This window comes from Lagopus leucura, unplaced genomic scaffold (genome assembly GCF_019238085.1).
Source record: "Lagopus leucura isolate 7727_CA_CO unplaced genomic scaffold, USGS_WTPT01 Super-Scaffold_100021, whole genome shotgun sequence".
Classification (NCBI taxonomy): Eukaryota; Metazoa; Chordata; class Aves; order Galliformes; family Phasianidae; genus Lagopus; species Lagopus leucura.
Genome location: NW_024962274.1, coordinates 6,130,223 through 6,148,294, shown reverse-complemented (window position 1 = coordinate 6,148,294; position 18,072 = coordinate 6,130,223). Strand labels below are relative to the sequence as shown.

The window sequence follows — 18,072 nt, the reverse complement described above, 5'->3', positions numbered from 1 at the left end:
GAGGGCCCCATCCAATCTGGTCTTGAACACCTCCAGGCACAGGGCATCCACAGCCTCTCTGGGCAGCCAGGTGTTCCAGCACCTCACCACTCTCTCTGTAAAGAATTTCCCCCTGACATCCAACCTAAGTTTTCCCTTCCTTAACTTAAAATCATTTCTCCTTGTCCTGTTGTTATCTACCCTTTCAAAGAGTTGATTCCCATCCTGTTTGTAGGCTCCCTTAGGTATTGAAATGCTACAATGAGGTCACCCCTCAGCCTTCTTTTCTCCAGGCTGAACAAGCCCAGCTCCCTCAGCCTGTCTTCATAGGGGAGGTGCTCCAATCCCCTGATCATCTTTGTGGCTCTCCTCTGGACCCTCTCCAACAGTTCCCTGCCTTTCTTGTACTGGGTGTTCCAGACCTGGGCAGAGTGCTCCAGATGGGGCTTTACAAGAGCAGAGTAGAGGGGGACGGTTACCTCCCTGTCCCTGCTGGCCACCCCTCTTCTGATGGAGCCCAGGATACTGTTTGCTTTCCTAGCTGCAAGGGCACACAGCTGGCTCATGTTTTTAAAATGGATGCTTTATTAAGCTTTTCATCTATCAAGACCCCCAGGTCCTTCTCCACAGGGCTCCTCTCACAGAACCGCTCCTTCCAGTCTGTATGGATGCCTGGGATTCCTCCAGCCCAAAATATATGCTTTCATAGTCTATATTATGAATATGATTTTGTATGGAGCATCAGTTGCTGTTTACATGTTATATTGATAAGAAATGCAGTGAGAGAAGGACCAAGATTTCTGTATTTGTTGGGTTAACATTCTGAAAGACTCCTCCCTTATGTGCTGAGAGAAGTATTCTGAAGTGCTGTGGCTGTGTTTGATGTTTAAATGTGGAAAAGAAATGGGTTACATTGAGAAAAGCATGACAACATTTAGAGAAGATATCAATAAATACAGAAGTCATGGTCATTTGCTCTTCTTTTCTTATGAAATCAGGAATTTTCATTTGATGGCTTCCCCCCCCCTTCTAAGAGAGGTGAAGTTTAATCTGTACAGGTGACCATGGTCTTTAGATTGGCTGCAGCACGTAATGTCTTCTTCCTTATCAGGCAATATCAGGGGAAATGTGGAAAAAAAGAGCAGCTGAAGACTGGGGACATGCAGTTCTCAGTCATTAACAATGCTTGAGAAACTATTAGTAATTGAGCATGAAACAGATTTGGCTTCAGTTCAGTTACAAATGCCTGTCAACAACGTGAAGCAAGCTGCATCCTTCCACCTTGCTTGGCGAATGCAGACTGCTTCTGAGAGCTGGCACTTAGGGTCTAGCACTACCACCATGCATGTGGAGCCACTGCCTCGACCATGGTCTCTGCTGCACTGCCACTGTTATGCAGAGGAGGTGCTGACAACCAAAAATGAATTCTTTCTTCTTTTCTTTTGGCTGGTAGACCGATGAATCAATTATTCCCACAGATCTAATGATAGTTCATAGAATGTATATTTTTTCAGAAAATAAAGTTATTGCCTCAGCTGTCAATTCCCTTTGGTCTTAACCTTTCAAAGTGAAATTGCGAGTGTTTGTTCTCTCAAAGCTTTAAAATTGTTCACCAAAGTATGAAACGACTGGAAAGTAGTAATGAATCTGGCTTTTAATCAGTCTCCTGACATAAAAAGACATTGGTTCCTGTGTAATTGCTGTACATAACTACAAAAATTAGGTTTCACTGCTTTGTTGGGCTCCTCAGCTTTAGAACTTGTTTCCTTGATGCAGCCACAGGCTGCACAGACTGCTGCTAGAATCACTCGCCTTCCAAGGCACAGAGTGAACTTCGGCGCTCACGCTGCAGGACCGGCCGGCCTCGGTGTGAGGCACAGCCCGCGTGGAGTGCTGCTTGCACGAGGGCTGCCAGCAGGGTGTGCTGAGCAGGTGGCAGGGAGGAAGAGCACTGCAGTGGTTCTGTGCCCTGCAGAGACCCCTGTGCAAGTAAGTCCATGTGGGGCAGGAAAGGCAACTGAGGCACAGGCAGCACCCCAGCACAGCTGTTTCGGGTAATAGCTCTGTTTGTCTGTTTAAACAACTCTAGAATGTTGTCAGAAATAATTAGTTTTCAAAGGTTAGCAGTGTTTTTCACTCTGTGAGTTCTGTGAACGTTTCTTAAAGTGACAGGATATTTTCCTAACACAAAGAGGAGGAAGGAAGAGCGTCCCTTGTGAGCAGGGCCCTGCTGTTGGCCTAACTGAGGGCTGCAGGAATTGGCCCAGCCTGTGCCACGCTGGACCCAAGCCCTGACCTCTGGGAGGAGGCACTGGGCTCAGGGAAAAGACCTTAACGGAGTTCCCTTAGCTCCTGGAGTCCTAGTCAGTTAAAACACATCTCTGTGTATTGGGTAGTGTACCAAAAGTGCAGCTGTGTGTGGCTGAGGCTTAATTACTGTTGCTGTTTAAACAAGTCAAACACACCAGTACAATTAGTGCATGTTGAAAGGAGGGCGGGAGTTGATTGGCCGACACACAGCTGACATTGAGTACATCGTTGGGACTAACAGTAGAGTCATGTCTTCCACAGGAGTGTCGTATGTACTTCAAGATAGATATATTTAAAAATGTGGATATTTCACTGAATAACTTCTATATCTGTAACATGCTCACTCTTTTTGTGGTGTATGTTTGTTTTTAATGAAAAGTATCGGGTTAGAAGACAATTGTACTACTATTATTTTGTAACTTTTCTTCTGCCATGTTTTCAGGTCTTTGTGATGTAACTTGCTACCTGGCAGTCATTAATCTCACTGACAAAGGGATGCCGAAACCTTCTCAATCCTTTTCTGATAGGTATGTGCAAACAGATATTACAATAACCTTTCTGTATGTGTAAGTAGTCAATACCCTCAAAATTGTAGTTGGCTGATCTGATCTAGCAAAAGCTCTTGACTGCATTGTAAATTGCAAAAAACTTCATGCCGAATACTTGAAAATAACGTTCATCTTCAGTTATTTCAAATTCATTTAGATAGAGGGAAGTTACTTTGAAAATGAACAAAGGATTTCGGCAACGTAACTGTGCAATATTATTAAGAAAATAATCATTATTGTATATGCACAGATAAATGCCTGTGCATTTTTTTAAAGCATATAAAAATGAAAGTTTTTATGAATGTTCTTTGCCTAATGTACCATATTCCTGTTAAATAGTGTTTTTTTTTTTTAATTTGATTAATTAAGTTATGTATTGGGATAGTAGTTCAGTTAAGTGTTTCTAATGATCTGAAGTATTTGTATTTATCCATATTCTCTATTTGGCTATCTCAGACACTCTCATGAGCATTAGTAAATTAAACTCAGTCCTGTGACAGGTAAGAAAGAAATAACACTCATTTTTTATAACTGAGGTCTGAAATTAGAGCAAGGAGAGATATATGTGTTGTCATTAATAGTAAAACTTGTGTTTCTGGAAGATATTGGCAAAATTTGATTACGATACTGCTGCACAAATGTGTTTGTGGCACAGTGGTGAAATTTAGTGGCTTATTAATGGCTGAATGTTAAGATGGTGACAGAATCAGGGATAGAATTTAGAAATCCTGACTCAGGTTGTCACTTTAAATACAGTGGTGTGGTCCTTTTTCTTGGTTTGGAGTGTTATAATATATGTTATATATATGTATGTATAATATAATATATGTAATATGTAGTATGTATAATATTATATATATGTATAATATATGTAATAATATATAAGATTGGTAATTCAGGTGTTAATGTCTGGATAGCAATTTCAAACCAAGGAAGGCTCCTTTTGATTAATATCCATTAAGAAAATGTGTTGGGAGAAGGTTGTAGGAATGGATCATGTGCTGAATTTCTTGAATACATATCGGGGAAAAAAGTGAATGTTACAATTTCTCATGGAAATTGTTTGAATCTCTAAATGATATAGATATATTTTACTTTAATTTATGTAGTAGTATATGTTTCAATTGTTAATACTCTTCTATATACACTGGCATTTTTGTATATTTTTGGTTTAGTACTGTCTGGCATGTAATTTGGATGAGGCAAATTGTAACCACAACCTGCTGGGTAAATAAAGAAGCTGGCTTTTCTGATAACAAATGCTCTCATGTGCCAAGTTCTTAGCTCCAACATGCCTTATACCATGAAAATTCCCAACTCTGTTTGTGCATAGCGAAGTGTAATACCCTTATCTGACTAGAGCAGATTTAGCCAGGAGAATAATAATATGCTTCATGCTTCTGTAAAATAGCCTTTTTCCTTTTTTTCCCTTGTCTTTGCTTTTAGAAAGGGATTTTTATTTTATTTTATTTTAAGTTTAGAAGGCTTATTTTATTAATTTTGATAGCCAGAGTCCTTTCTGTGCACAATGTGCAGGAGGAGATGTGTGGAGATGAAGATGGCTGCCCTATGCTCACAGGATGAATCTACTGGAATTTGTGGAGACTGCATCCACAACTAAACCTGGGAATCTGATCTAGAAAGATAATGCTTACTAGGCAAATAAACCACACAGATTGTAAAATCAATTTTTAATTCCATATCTTTTTAATTATTTCCCTAAATGATATTTTGAGTGACAAATCCCCGTATTGAAAATGGATCTGTCTCTTTTTTTCCAATCAGAAACATTATAAGAGCTGCTGCTTATCTTTACTGCAACTTTGGATGACATGAGAAGGCCAAGTGATTGCAACTTGCTGAAGGCAAGTAGCCATTTCTGATCAGTGCATATTCTGATACCCTAAATAGAATGTTTCTGCTAAATTCCATTACTGAATAATGTTGTTCAGCAGCACCATTCCAAGGTGCTCCCTTTTCAGCCATCCTGGATTTCCCCACCAGTTCTCCCCACGTGTCCCATGAATGGCAGGACACTCCAACACTTGGGCAGTAATCTTCAGCACCATGGCATCTGAATTTCTTCTCAGACCCGACCTGAGTTTCCTGTCTGTTGTTAGTATTTACTGTATTCTTCAGGCCAAACTACTGAGTCTGTTTTTTGTTATTTCTTGCCTTCTCCTTTCCCTGTCTGCTAACTGCAGGTGGCAGCTATTTCCAAGAGCCTTGGGAAACGTCATTTAGACAGTCCCTCTCAATATCCCATCCATTTTAATGGCAGGACCACACTCTGCTGGATCCTGGCAGACATCAGGAAGGGTTCTGGAATATCACAGAACATCCTTTCCTTGGTAGTAAGAAACATTAGTTCATCCTGGCAGACAGACCTCAGCACCAGAGGCTTAGAAGTCTTTCCTACTAGTCATATGTATGGTATGGGACAAAGTGCTTCTCTGTCCTGTACATGCTATGCAGTTGCCTATGAGTGTAGATGCAAAGGTATCAACATTAAAAAGTTAAAAAACAGAAAATGAAAAACACAAAAAGAAATTACAACTGAATAAACATAAAAACAACTTTAAGAATAAAACTACTAAGGATTGCCCTACTATCATTTCAATGATTGCAAAATACTTGAGCTGCTTAGATGGTTTAGCAGTCTTATAGACACCTCTACATCTTTGCAAGTTAGGCCTTTGTTCACTTAGTTGGCCATTCTATTTCTAATTTCCTGGCAATAGAAATAGTTGTCTATTGTTTTCTACTTCACAGAGTGACTTCAAGGAAAAATAGATCAAAATGTTGTGCTGTGATTCTTCAGTAACTTTACAAGCATTTTGACTGTAGGAGTATATCTGAAGCATAACACTTGGAGTGTTATTGTTGGCCTTATTGAGAGGTTTAGGCTCTGTAATGACATGCCTCGAATGGAGACTGCTGCAGCTTTCTCAACACAGCACATGGTTCCACCTTGTTGCCGGATCTAGCACAGAGTTGTTTGTGTTTATTGAAGAGCCAACAAAGAGCGTATTGTACTCTGAAGACATTCTTGTTTTCAGTTCTTCGTGGTAGAACTCACGTCTATTCTTTTTATAGACTACAGTGTGTATACTCATATCTTCCCCTGCTTATGTGTGGTGGATAATATTACACTGGAAAAGCAGTATTTGTTTGGGTTTTGATATAAAAATCAAATTTGTGTAAAATAATGACTTCTTTATTTATACTTTAATTGATGACTAAACAGAGTCCTGCCAACCGTCTCTAAACCTGCTTTGTAGAACAAAAGCATATAGTAAATTGTTAATGTAGTGGAAGAATAAGGATTAAAATATACTTGAAAGGAGATAAATTCTTGAATTGCCTGAACAGACATGCTTGAGCTTTTGCTATTTAACTTTTTCAGCTACCTAACTTTACAGTCATTTTTTCAGAGTAAATGCTTATCTCCTTGTGTGCTGTAAAAAAGGCAAAAAGCAAGAAGTAATCATTATCACTGATTCAGTATCACATCATTCCTTCTAGACATGAATCAGAGTGATCAGGAGACCTAATATTTCACTCCAGAAATTCTGTAAGTATGTTCTACGTTGGTCACTTGAAAATGTTCTGTGGATAGCATTAATAGCTAAGTGTATAAAGATTTGTGTGCTTGTCAACCTATGAGGGCTTTTTGGGATTCAAAATGGGATTCAAATGGGATTCAAAATCCCATTTGTATATGGTGAAACTTGAAAAAGTGCTTTAAACAATCAACATTTCTAAACATGTTTGGTCAATTACTGTTGATATTGTGAATTTCGTTGATTGGCACTTAAAAAAAAAATTAGCAAACTGACAACCTCTACCTCTAGTAGCCATAACAGGGAAATATTTTTTTTATACCTCTGCAGCAGTGTTTCAGAACACATCATCAATTGAGTTAGAAACAATTAACTACAAAGTTCAAAATGTTTTGAATTGTGCAATAGTACTGCAGGGCAAAGTGACATGAAAATGTCACTAAACAAATGAAATAATTACTCAGGTATGCAAAAGCTTGATTATTTTCAGAAAGAAGGCATCTGAGCTCACCTCAGATCCTAATAATTAGAGCTCTTCATATCAGGTTGCTCTGGAAAGTAGTGTTTGAGACTAAAATGGTTTTCTTCTTAAATAAAATGGAATTAATTATCTAGTCTGTGCAGAGCCCTAGATAAATGTAAACTAGCTAGAACAATTTTAAGACAAAAAAGGTTTTTTTGCTGGGGGGAAAAAAGACAGAAGCCTACAATGAATCCGTGCATTAGACTTTCTAGTTTCGCTCTATTTCTTGGCTTAGAATGAGTATACAAAAAACCTGTTGAAAACTGACTCAAATATGTATGTACACAGGTTTACAGAAACTCTGCATTTGTGTTTGGTTTTGCTCCTAGCAGCAGTATGAGTTGCAGTCTGATTTCACCACATTCTGCAGAGTGTTCTGCTTTGTTTCTGTTGATGGCTGTTCTCTTTTGTGGTCCCATTCATTATGGCATTTTTAAGCTTCTAATGAAACAGTGAATATACTCAGGTGAATAATTCAGAACAGAGGAGTTCAGTGCTATGAGATGGAATATTCATTTTTCTTGTGTTGTTTTGATTATTTGTTTAGCTGTGGTGTTTTTTGTTTTGTCTTGGTTTTACTTAGTTTTTGAATTTAGAAATAGTTTTTACCTCCTAGTTTGAGAACAAAGCATATTGTATGAGTTGACTACCAAGAAGCTAGATCCTATGAGTCTAGACAAGTAATCTCAAGTCATTTGTAAATTAAGAGCTGAGGCAGGGAGGCCTAGCACCTTTATGTTTTTATTTATTCTAGCTATTTCTATGGTGTCTTTATAAGTACAGTGAAATTTGGAGTCCTGAAGGGACAAAGTTTGGGTCTACAGATCTCAATGATACATAATCTGTGCTGAGGCTGAGGCTGACCAAAGAAACTGGAACGTCCAGCAGTCCTGGCATTGTAGGGAGCCTTAAGAAAGCATCTCTGAATCCAACAGTGATGAAAATATCATTCCATTTTAATTTCCAGTTCTGCAGCCATTGCTAGCTGTATTTAGTAATAGAGAAATGACAGATTTCATTAGCTTCAGTGCAGATATTTGTGCTTTTAAGTAATGGTCAGGGTAATGATGAGATCAAAGCTTCATTGAATTGCATTAAAAAAAAATGATAGTCCATATAAAAAAAAAATAATACAACTTACATTAAATACCTTAAATAAGTGAATGTGTGATCTCTTAGGTAATGCCATTTTATAACACTGCCTCATTTGTTGCTGATTCTGCCCTTTTGCCAGGGTCAATTTCCTATGTAGATATATGGAGTGAATTTAAATATTTTATTAATTGGCCAATAGTACCATGTAACAAGCAGTATTTGATTAGTTAAAAAATTCATATTATTTCTTGGTATTTTCTGTGTGCTAAATAGAGGGTGCATATTTTTGAGTACCTTTTTGCTGTCTATTAATGTGTTAATGCTGTGAAGTGCTTGTTTAGGACCTTTGCAAACTGTCCCCATAAGACACGTTTGATTAAATCATATTAATTTGACCTTTTGGCAGACACTGTGATTCAGATGGCCTACTTAGAACTTGTTTTGAAACTAAACCTAGAGAATATTCCATCTTAACTCATCATAATTGTGTTCTGTAAGGTGATAGATTGTCAAGCAAGACACTTGCTAAAATGAAAGAAGTTTCTCCTAGCTGAAACCATACCAGCTGAAGCAATTATGAAACAGAATATAAGATGATTATCCTACAGGGAACCAGTTTTTGAACCTTGTTTTGACAGTGCTTGTTTTTTTTTTTTCCTGTGCTTTTCTGTCCTATTGGGAAAACTTTCTGCAACGTACAGGAGGAACACAAGAGTAGGTTCATGTGGGCTGTAGCTGAATCCTTCACTGTTTGTACACAGTCTGGGCTGTTTGGTACTGTGTCACTTCACTTACAGGCGTCCACTTGTGTGTAGAGCCTGCGTGTGTGTGTGCGTAAGTAAAGAAAACATACATATATCTTTTATGCAGGTCTCCACACTGTTTGGAGGCTTTTTGATGTCCTTGTCTGGTTTCTGAAAATGCCACTTGACTCTTAGGTCAACCCTCCAGCTAGTCTGAAGGGATTTGGATTTTGCTACAGATCTGGCCTGTGGCTTTATTTTGAATGGCAATATCAACTGATAGAAAAAAGCTCCTGCTTGATTATGGAGACATCATTCAGATATTAGACATTACAGTGAAATTGTGTTGGTGTTCTAAGAACTGATATAAATTAAATTGATTGCATTCTTTAGCTCTGCCCCTGCACTGCTGTTCAGTGTAACTGATTGAATCAAATCCTGGCATCCTATCGCAGCCTATCACTGGCCATACAGTGACCACAGTTGAGTTCCTCCAGGAGTCTGCACGCTAAATGCAGTTAAACATTCAGAAAGCCTTGTGTTAGTGTGGGAAACGATAAATATTTTATGCAAATAAGATGCAAACATTGTTATGAACTTTTTTGGTGACTGAATGCAGCAGGCACGGTAGTTGAGTAGGGGAGAAATGAGAGTTGGCAACAGGGCTCAGATGTGCTCTAGTGCACAAGCAGAGTGCCTCCAATGTCAGCTTCTATTGTTACTGAGGAAACTTTCATTTAAAAACACCAGTGTGCATCTTATATATCTTGTGGCAGGGAAATGGTAGGTCTGATGGACAGGAGAAAATATGAGCTGTGGTCAGGTTTATACTCAGCTAAATGAAAATGGATGGCAAACATCTGAAAAAGCCAGAACAAATTTTCCACTGGGTCAGGCTGGTGACCCTCCAGTGAGTTCAGTGAAGCCACATTAATTTGTGTAAACTGAAATTCTTCAGTGGATTTTCATAAATAGGAAAAGTAAGTGTTCAGTGGCCATGCAATGAGAAAATAAAAAGTTCTGCTTAAGAGTAGCAGAGGAAGCTATTCCCTGGGAAATGGAAAATCAAATGGAAAAGAAGCAGACTTAACATAGCTCTGTGGCTGAGATCTGGATTACAGCTATCTGCAGATGCAGGTAATGCAGGAAGTGAATTTTTAAATGTTTGCCAAGGTGCAATTTTCTGATCAAGGAATGAGAGTGGTTTTGCAAATTTTTGGAAATAATCCAAGTAATTTTTGTCAGGACGGTATCTCTGATAAAAGCAGAATTTATTCGCGATTGCAATGGCGGGCGTCCCGCAAGTAGGAGCGCGCCTATGGACACAACATGACAGCCTTTATACCCTGTTTGCTCCCCCTTGCCTCCTCCCTCCCCTGTTTCCCCAGTGGCTGGGTACTCCAGGTTCACAATCTTATCAGAAGGTTTACATTTGCTATTTACTTGTTCATTTATTTGTTATCTGGTGCCAGTCAGTAGTCATCCTGTTGTTTCCAAGATGTCTTGGTGCTCTCCTTGTCCTACTGATATGGTGATTTTCTTTAAAGTCATCATCGTTGAACAAAGAGCACTGGGGGATGATGTCAGGCCTTCCCAATGTCTCTTCAGGCGCTTCCTCGGGCATGGCATGGCTTGTTCTCTGGTTTGCTCTCGTGCGGGATATTCTTGCAGTGTGTATGACAAAATATACATATATACACCTATATACAGAGTGTGTTCCTGGGAAGGTTCGTCTATAAGATAAGTGATGTAAACTTATCAGAGATCTTCCCCAAGTTAAGTAGAGGGACTCCCAAAAAGAACTATGATAGCAGAGATCATAAAATAAAAATAATACTACACAATTCTAATGCAGAAACAACATTTGATTCCCACAAAATGAAGGAGAGGATTTTGAGAGGACCGGAAGCATTAGCTGTCCTGTGAATGTCTCTGAGGTACAACACTGATTCTTTCATGGATAATTCCTGTGCAAGACATGTCTGCATAAATGATTAGAGGCAAGAACAGACCATCACACAAGGCAAATTGACTTAATTTGTTGACTTAAGTTGTAAGGATTTTGGAGCATGTCCTTTACTTTACTGTGACAGAAATGCCTGAGGGCCCAAAACTGAAGATGAAGTAAAAGGAAACTGAATTTATCAGGTCCAGAATTTTTTAACATAGAGGCTAGAAGAGACTGAAGGAATTAGAGACCAGTTCAAAAATATAGATCTCAGAGGTCAGTTCTTTTTTTCAGGGCCAGCTTCCACACTCAGTACGAATTAGTGATTTGGGTGAAAACTTTGCTCTTTGTGTCAGTGGCAATATTTTGGTGCATTTCAGCAGAGCTGACATTTCACCCTACATATTCTGGTAAATCTTTTATATAAATTTGACATTTTGATTGGTGTGTGTTGGGATCTTATTCACTTGACCACACTGAAATAAAGAGAAGATTTATTCTTACATTAAATACATTGAGCTGAAGTTTGGCATATAACTAAAAGGCTGTGCTTTTATAGCAGAATGTCCTTCTTATCAGATTTGTAGTGTTGCTGATGGCAGAACTCTCTGTGCATTACTTATTTTAGCATTATATTTTTAGATGCTGTTTGTTTCAAATCTAGGTCAGCTTGCTTGGCAAACTGGTTAGATGGATGTGCTGTAAGATTAGAAGGTGTCGTTCTTACAGACAATAAAGACATTACCTTTTCCATTCCAATTTTATTTCTGGCTTAGAAATTCTGAAATCTTGTATAATTGATTTGATATTGCAGGAAAGGCAAAAGTTTGGTGGTAATGTCTCTCCATTGAAAACATTTTATGAGTAATACATATTTCCCTTTTTACTTTTACATAGCAAAATATTGAAAATAATGTTACCAGAGGAATTTACTTCTGTGTAACATTTGAGTCAGGGAAAAGGACAATTTGAAAGACCAGACTGCAAGGATTTTATCACTGTTAATGCAAACCTCATCTGTGGGAGAGAAAAGACAATGTACTTCTCAGTGTTCAAGAAATCATCATTTCACTTTTTCTTACTCCTAGTGTATACAACCTGCAATGGAACAAAAAGAGGAAACCCTTGTTTTGCAAAGTACTAGCCAAACTTACTTTAAGACTTGCTGTGTGCTCAAAAAGCTTCGCAGATCAGAAAGAACTGTACTGTTCATCAGCCCTCATTTCTAGACAGCTGATTTGAAAGAATCAAAACCACAGTATGCTCAGCCTTTACTCTTTTGTCATTTTGTATCTTGAGAAAAACATCAATTTCCTTGAAGTTAGAATTTTTATCATCCAAAAAAAAATATTTTGCTTAAGTAAAGCCACGCCAATGGGCACAATGCAAATTTGTTTGCAAATGTACTCCTTTGTGGGGAGAGAGGATTAAGTCTAATCCCAACTATCACTGTTTTATAAATTCAGTATAAAAATACTGAATATAAGTGAATACTGATACAAGTTCACTTTCAATGCAAGTCCTCAAACCCCTTTGGGTACCATTGTTCTCTCACAGGTTCTTGTTTGGAAGTTGGTCCAGCTGCTTCTTCCTCCTGGAATGGTTCTGACTTGACTGTGTGGGATTTGTTTATTCTCTCTTTGTTCTCCTTTACTTTTTCCTTTCAGGTTTTTATGGATCAACAGATGTTAATGAAAACAGGATATTTCTTTCTAAGTGTTCTCTCTGCTCCTGCAACTCCTCCACAATCGAGTTCAACATCCTCTTCTTAGCATAACAGTCATTTGCAGAAACCAACTGTGTTGTCAAATGAGGCATAAGCAGGAAGAGCAGATGAGCAGTAAAGAAGCATAGATCACATTTTCATGCAAATATACCACTAATAAGCAAAGAGAACAGCCTTCCTCTCGAGAATAAACATGATAGTTGGTGGAATTAGCATACAAATGAAACCGTTTTTTCTAACTTTTCTAGGAGGTGCCACTTGCTATAGTTCTTTTAATTCCTGTTTGTTCAAGGAACTAGTTATGCTTTTCTGTTTGTGTCTGTGGCATTTTTGGAAAATGAGTATCCAAGACTCGTAAGAATGTGATGTAATAATGCTATATTTTGTTTCAGTTTGTTGGTCTGAAACTTTTTCAGCTGTTCCCAGTTCTTAGAAGTGAAGCAGCAGCTTGAATTTATATTTGGGTTTAAAAGAGCCTCTGAGAAAATAGCAAACTAGAAAACCCTACTGGTGCCTTGGGTGTTATATTCCACCTTTGCTAATCAGACATACATGAAAGTCATTTCAAATAGCCTTTGAAGACAGCACAGAAGCGATTGATATATTCACTTTTTCCCCATGAAAATGACCTTTCACAGGGGCTGAGACATTTCCATTAGTGAATGTTTTTCCAGGAAGGTATTTCTTCTTTCTATATATATTTCTTTTCTTTCTGAAAGGCTAACATCTCATGTGCTTTGAAGTTCAGGTGGAAATGAAAACAAGTTTTCAGTATCTCCATAAGATCATTCAAAATCTTAAAGGGAAAAGTACTTTTCATAGTTGAAATTCCCCAGGCTATTGTGTAGGACAGTGTATAAGCTATTTTGATATTTCATCCCAGTAATAAAATCTTTACCTTTTTTCTCTCCTCTGGTGAATCCAGAAGGGAGTCTTATTAGAGAAAGTCTTATTTGTTCGTTATAGTCTGAATAATGATCATGCCATTGCTTTAATTTTGCAGAATAGGCTGGATTAGGAACTGCAGTCACTGACAAAACTTTGTATTGGTAACTAACTATTTGCAGTGCAGTACTCAGGTACTGTAGGCTTCTGGCAGAATCACTAAGGAAAGGCTTGTTAATTGCAAGTAAGCAACATGGAACTAGTCCTGATGTTATTCTATCCTGAGAGATGATTTTTTCACCTCATATGGTTTAGTTTGATCCAAAATCTTTGTGTGACTCAGTCATGTATGTCAGTAGGTATATAATTGGGAAATGAGTTGTGCAAAGATTTTGAGATACCCTCAAGGCCATAACTCGTCTGCAGAAATGGTATTCAGAGGAGTGAGTGTACATGCAGGTAGCAGATTAAAAGTGTTTACCACCTTGTTCATTAAAAACAAACGTGTTTTCTTTGTGTAACAGACCAAGTGAGAAAGGGAAGTATTTCAAAAATTGGTGGGATTATTTTTTGTTAATTTGAAAACGATATGGGTATTTTAGGAAAACATTTTGAGATTAACATCAAATGATGTCAATCAAGAATTGGAAGTAAACTGTAGGATTTTATATATATACCCTATCACCTGTAATTTCCTGTCATTTCAGACATCAGCTGGCCAAATATCAAAGAACTTATAGCCCATCAGTTCAGGCGTATGAACAAATCCTCTGCTTTAACATTAAAAAATCGACTTTGGAATGTAGTATTCCTTCTTATAGAAATTCCACCCTTTTAGTATTTAAAAAAAATTTTAATACCATGCTGAATGGTTCTCATCAACCATAGGCCATTAATGTATTTTCAAAGTTCCAGAACAGCCAGTGATGCTGTGATGTTGCAGGATGTGCCCTTGGGATGTGCTGCCAGGAGAGTATTGCCTTTCAGGCATTTTTGACTGCTGAGTTCAGAGGGCAAGTTTGATCAATGTGTAGTAAGAAATATTAATTTGGTTCAGATCTGGAAACATGACTGCCTAAAAAATGATGGCTCTTCACACAACTTTCTGAATGTTATTTGAACCCATAAATGTGTTGCTTCTTTTAAGTGATAATGCTCATTTCTGTGTTCAAGAACCAAGATGGTAATTTGCTTAGGAAGTGACATTTGGGTGTTTTGTTTTTCTTATAGAAAGTTAATGGATTTATGCAAAATTTCTTGATTGCTTGAGTAAGTGTTCTTAGGAAATAAACTTCGTTCTTAATCTTCACATTTAGATTCTCAATGCCCTTGGCAATATACATCTACATGCATTTCTCATTCATTGCTTTATAATGGGAAGTTTCACTGAGAATTCTGTGTGTCTGCAATCCTTTTCTCCATAGGTACACCTTGCAAAGCTTATTTTCTCTATTTCATAATTACTCAAAGTTTAGCAAGTCCTACCTGCAGTAAAGCAAAATTGGAATTGTGTGCATATGCTGTATTTTTTTTACCCCCATGAATGAATCAGCTGTAAGAACTACTCATTTTCAGGATGCTAATTGCATGGCCTTACTGAAACACATTTCCTGTGTGCTTTGACCACGTGTGTGACCTCTTGAACTTCAGCTATGGCAGAGAAAGCTGAAGGCTGACCATGTGTGAATGTTTTAGACAGTATGATGTTGGGGTAAAAAATGGTTAAGGAAGGATCACTACTAGTGCTAGAACAATGTCTCTGCCATTCTTTGCTACGTTTAGACAAGACCTTTGAAGAGATCTGTTGCTACTGTAAGGAACAGTGTATTGTATGTTTACACTGGACGCTTGTTTCTCTGGTGCACTCCTTAGCCTGAAATTTAGTGTCATTTTTTCCTCATCTTCCCACAGGATGTTCTCCAAAGATTTTTATTAGAACTCCTTATTTTGTAAAAGAGCTGATTTGCTGGATTTTCTTCTAGAGTTTGTGGTGGAAGCCAATGATGTGGAGTATGGAGACTGCAGTTTTTGTGAAAAAAGCATGCTCTCTTGTATTGTGAGCTGCTAGGCTGCAAAACTGGGTGTTTTCTACTCTGAATTTCTTCCATCTTTCTGTCATATGGCAGGTAGGCTTTACATGTACATAGTATCTTTTATTAGCTGTTAGTGCCATGTACACCAGTCAATATTCAGGATGTGCATATGTTCTGTCTAGTCTAACATCTTATCTAACATCACTGGAGTCTTCTTGGTCGTGTGTCAGGACAGAGAAGAGTCACCATGCTTTCCTGTTCTTCTTAGCCTTGAAACTGGGGCAGAAGGGCTTGGCACTCCAATGAACCACACTGTGGTTCACACTGAGGGACTGTGAGGAGTGTTTGAGGGTGCAAGAATTGCTGGGATAGCGATGGACTCTGTAGGAGCAGATGAAGTTAAACCTGACAGAGCAGTTTAAGCATATTGTTGTCACAGAATTGTCTTTGGAACAAGCTGTCCCCAGATGAACTACAGAACTGAAAGAAAACCACTTCATCCAACCCAAAAATAGCGCCCAGGCACAGACTAATATACATAAAACATGTGTGATCAGAGAAGATCAGAGTATGAAATGAACTGAAAAAAGTAGGCATGACAAGGTAGATGTACATTTTATCTTCAAGGATAGATTGTCTTTATCAAAAGATAAGAGGAATCTTTTGTTCTTCTTTGTCTTATTTTTAAAAAATATTGTGCCTAATTTATTGTTTGACTTTGAGTTCCAAACAGTGCTTGTCCCTGTGATGAAGTCTGCCAGAGTAGAGCCTCCTTTTGTGCCCAATATTCTCTTCCTCAGTAGGTGCTCTTCACTGGTGCAGTGACATGATTGCATTTCTTTTTCTGATTAATAATTTTAGGTCACCACTTGCACGATATTTGCTATAATCATCTCTGTGATGGTTTGTTTTGTTTGTTTGCTTGTTTTTTATTTCTTGTCTGTTCTGTTAGTGTCCTTCAGAAAGAATGGATTATATACGTTTTTGCAGTATCTACTTGAGCAAGATTAGGCTGATTTTGTTGTAAAGATTTACCAAGGCACTGGAAGCTAATAGAGCTTTAATCTTTCCCCTAAACTAGGCAGGTAAGTGGAGGCTAAATACTGAACAGTGCAGTCTCTCTTTATGAACAGTCCACCCTTTGAATTATTTATTACTTTGAAATCCTTAAGGGATTGGGACTGCCTTTGTAGATACAATGTCTCTGGAAAGCTTGAGATGTTCTATTGCAAGGTCCAGACCACATATTTCCATGCCTTCTGGACTTCCTGCCTAGTTTTCCTGCATCCCTGTCTTGTAAAACAGATTGGAGTAATGAGAATCATAGAACAGTGTTAGGTCAATGATATGCTCTTTTTTTTTTTTTTTTCACTAATGAAAAGTAAGGTGAAATGCCCAGAAAGCTGAAAGTATTCAGTGGGCAAAACATGCAGGGGAGTAATGTAAATGACTAAGTGCAAGAAGGTTAAGCCTTCTAAGCACTCCTGGAAATCAATTTGCCAGACACCTGCTGTGCTTTCTATTTTATGGAAGTAGGTCGGGAAGCAACTAAGAATCTCTCATGTGCTTCGTATTTATTATTTTTAGTCATTTTTTGTTCCTTTTATTGATGATTTTTACACACTGATGATGTTGAAAGCTGCCCTGAAGATATTTGCATTTAAATAAGTTGAAGTCTAGCTGTTCAGGAGGAAAGCCAGGTCATATAAAAGTCAAGATGTCCCCACACAATGAGACACTTTGCTCTATGAAATAAGCCAATAAGCCATTCACTTGACAGATTAATATGACAGATAAGATGCCTGAGGCAGTCTTATTACGTGAGTTCAACAGACCTCAGACATAAATGGCTTTCCTTGAAGCCTACATTCCCCCTCAGGTTCTTTGCTTTTCTCAAGCTATGAAAGTTGACACAGTGGTATTTAGGTATCATTAATTCTAAGGTAAGGGTGGGGGCTGTGGAAGCATCCACAGTCATGCTGCATTAGAGTGACAATGATACTGCCTAATTAATGAATCTTACAGATTGGTAAAACACATCTGATGTGTGAGCAATCACAGAAGTGACTGCAGATCTGTATGGATATAATGCTTTAGTTTCCGTGCAGAACAAAGCAGAATTGATGTGAAACAGGAAAATCAGCTGTTTATCAAAAGTCACACAAACTCCTTGATCATACCAGAAATCCATGTTATAGCACTCCTGTGCAATAGATACAGGCTAGGAAGAAAATGTGTTGTGTGCCTGTGACTGCAGCAAATCTCTCATATGTTGAGAATTCTTGACTTCCACTCAAACCATTGGCAAAAGCTGAAGGTTTTTTTAACTTACATATGTTTCCTTCTGTACTATCTTGTTATTTGAGCTCCAAAATAAGACAGTGTTTTGGCTGTAATGTAGTGGTTGCTGACCAGATTAAAGTCTGTATGTGCTACACTTGTGCACTGCTCTAATAATAGTACTGCTGTATAGATTTATAGAGGGCTCTGGAATAAATAAGTGAAAACAAGATGCAAGTTGCCTTATGTCTGGACACGAACGCATAAACCTTCAGTAAAAATAGGCACCATGTCTCCTTTTCCAGTGTTACAGAAGGGCAAACAGCCTGCAGGTATAAGTGGAAGAGGCAGGCTGATGTTTATGCTTTCTTGCTACACACTTGAGCAGGTCCAAAGCAGCTCCTGGGAATTATTTCTGCAGCTTGAGGCTCCCGAGCTG

The 18,072-nt window shown here is 38.2% G+C and overlaps 1 long non-coding RNA gene across 1 annotated transcript in view; it reads left to right on the top strand.

Annotated features, from left to right (window-relative positions):
- The first annotated feature begins 2,467 nt into the window (after positions 1-2,467).
- LOC122183975 overlaps positions 2,468-18,072 on the top strand; it is a 28,253-nt gene continuing 12,648 nt past the window's right edge. The window contains exons 1-3 of the long non-coding RNA XR_006180463.1: positions 2,468-2,557; positions 2,732-2,816; positions 6,363-6,411. This is a non-coding gene — a long non-coding RNA (uncharacterized LOC122183975). The remainder of the gene's footprint in view (positions 2,558-2,731; positions 2,817-6,362; positions 6,412-18,072) is intronic.